General features: G+C 42.9%; 1 long non-coding RNA gene across 1 annotated transcript in view; it reads left to right on the top strand.

Annotated features, from left to right (window-relative positions):
* Positions 1 to 509, top strand: part of LOC103606623 — a 7,651-nt gene extending 7,142 nt beyond the window's left edge. The window contains exon 2 of the long non-coding RNA XR_551903.1: positions 258 to 509. This is a non-coding gene — a long non-coding RNA (uncharacterized LOC103606623). The remainder of the gene's footprint in view (positions 1 to 257) is intronic.
* The last annotated feature ends 2,325 nt before the right edge of the window (positions 510 to 2,834 follow it).

Raw genomic sequence — 2,834 nt, 5'->3', positions numbered from 1 at the left:
GTGGGATCCGAACCCTCGGTGGGAGCGCCGCTGCGCTTCCCAAGCGGCGCACTACAGCAGTGCGCCACCGGGCCGGCCCACTAATCTGCTTTTTGTTCTTTGTTTCTCTTCAGCCTAATCTGTCTATAAAACCAACTTCCTCTGTTCAGCTCATTGGAACACTTATTCTATCTTATGGAATGAAGTGTTGCCTGATTTTACAATCACAATAAAGCCCATTGAGATCTTTAAATGTGTTGTAATTTTGTCTTTGACAGATTAGAGGATTGGAACTTTCAGCCCTACACACCAGCCTCCAGGAAAGATGTAGGGGATGTTGGAGATTGAACTCTACAGGAACTCTTAAACCATGAGATCCAGAGAATTTCTAGGTTGGTGAATAGACACGCTGACCTGCTGAGAGGGTGGCATGCTCGGAGAGAGCATGGAAGCTCCCCGTCACCCCGATGCATGTCCTCCACCTGGCTGTTCCTGAACTGGATCTTTTATAATAAAACAGTAAACATCAAGTAAGGCATTTCCCTGAGTTCTTCAAGCATTCCAGCAAATTATAATACCTGAAAGAGGACAGGGTTTTGGGAATATCCCAACTTTACAGCCAAGTTGGACATAAATGTGGTTTGCCTGGGGATCTGATCCTTGTGACGGGCATCTCAAGTGAGGGTGGTCTTGTGGGACTGAGCCCTTAAAACCTGTGGAGTCTGACATCAACTCTGGATAGTTAGCATCAGAGTTTAGTTGAATTGTTGGACACTCGATGTTTGTAGAGTTGAATAATTAGTTGTTGTCAGAAAAAAACCCACACATTGGGTGTGTGAACTGAAACTATTTTTGTTGAGACAGAAATAATTTTATGAAGGTTTATTGAGAGCCAAAGGTGAGGATTGGTGTGGGAAACACAAACCAACAAAGCTGGGAAGTGCTTCAAAGTCCATTACAAGCTGAAAGATTTATGGGAAAGTTTGGAAAAAGGAGGGGGACTCCCCATACCAGACTTGTCCCATTTTCATTGAGAGGTAAAATACAGAAGTTGCAACCACTTGTTACAGATTACACCACGTAAGTAAAAAATGTCTATGTGCAGGATGAGCATCCACGTGTAAGACAATGCTTCCACTCCTCTTAAAGATAGCTGGGCAAGGGCTGGCCCGTGGCTTGCTTGCGAGAGCGTGGTGCTGACGACACCAAGTCAAGGGTTAGGATCCCCTTGCTGGTCATCTTAAAAAAAAAAAAAATAGATAACTGGGCAGCTTATTCAGAATCAGAAGGTACCATAGGTTGAATGTGTCCCGCCCAAAGTTCACGTACTGGAAACTCGATCCCCACTGTAACAGTGTTAAGAGGGTGGGAAATCCCATGATAGTATTTAAAAGGTGAGGCCTTTAGGAGGTGACTGGATTGTGAGGGCCCTGCCCTCATGAATGTATTAATCCATCAGTGGGTTACTGGTTTAATGGGGTCTCAGGGAGTGGTTCCGATGGCTTTAAAAGGACAGCGAGTGAGGAGGCTAGCTCTCTTGCTCGTGCTCTCACCACGTGACACACGGTTCTCTGCAGAGACTCCCCACCAGCAAGAAGGACCTCACGGGATGTACCCCCTGGACCTTGAACTTCCTAGCCCCCACATCTGGAAGAAATAAATTTCATTTCTTTATAAATTACCTAGTTTCAGGTATTCTGTGATAAGCAACAGAAACTGGGAAATACAGCAGGCTACAGATTAATTGGTACATCAACCATTTTAAGAACTTACATGAATTCTTTGTTTAATAACATGATGTCTTACCCAAGTCTTGAGGTCCCCCTTCAAGGAAATTGATATTTTTTAGAGAAATGCTTCTGTAGCTGAGTCAGCTGCAAGTCATCAGGCATCTGAGATGTTGTGAGTAAAAACAGTACAGATTCCAAACGAGATTTGCCACATCTCTCCTTCCCACATAGTAGAGATTCCATTTCTTAAATATCCTGACCCAAATTCCAGTTCCTTCCACAGTCCAGCAAGACTATTGCTCCATTTGAACTTAACCTCATAGTGCCACAGCAGGAAAGTGTACACAAGGCAAAGAGAGGACTGAGGGACTAAAGTCATGCATTTCCTGTTGCTTTGCCTCACACAGGATGATGGAGATGCAAAAGGATACTCAAAGCCCATTTCCTCTGAGCAGTGAAAGACCCCAAAGGGGTTAATTTCCTGGAAACCTCAAGAGAGAGGCATTCCTTCCTTGGGAAATTAATGACAAACCGGGGTTCTCTCCCCGTATTTATTCTCCAGATGAGGAAATTACAGAAAAGGAACATAAGTGGAGTTATGGCTAAGTATAGTTTAACAATAGAGGCTGGTAACATCAGTGAAATAACAAAGTGACATTCCATAGTGCAATATGCAAAAGGTTAAGTTGATCCACCAACAAAAACTTGATCTTAGCAAACATTCTCTTTCTCTACAGCAGTTTCCTTAGTATGTTTACATAACAATCAAGTAATTTGTCTGTCCTTGAGCCAGCAACTTTGCTGTTTTACAATTCTTTATCTATATCAGAGACTTGTGCCTAGGGAAAGTTTCCTGTCTTTTGCAAGGTTAAGATTTCTGTGTGTAATTCCAAAAGGTTAGGCTAAACCTGAAACTACAGGGCTTTGGAAACTAGGCCCTGTGAAATACATTTGCTTTATAAATGTTAGTGCTCTCTACAATTTCCCTTCCCTCAAGGGTCACCTTCCTGAAAGGCCTGTTGTGCAATGCCTGAAAACAACATCCTTATATTTTGTCATTTATTATAGTTGTTTTTCAGGTGAAAGCAGCCTGATATGTTAAGGTCATCAGCAGAGTAGAAGTTA

This window comes from Galeopterus variegatus, unplaced genomic scaffold, assembly GCF_000696425.1.
Source record: "Galeopterus variegatus unplaced genomic scaffold, G_variegatus-3.0.2 Scaffold6743, whole genome shotgun sequence".
Classification (NCBI taxonomy): domain Eukaryota; kingdom Metazoa; phylum Chordata; class Mammalia; order Dermoptera; family Cynocephalidae; genus Galeopterus; species Galeopterus variegatus.
This window is presented reverse-complemented; position numbering and strand designations above follow the sequence as displayed.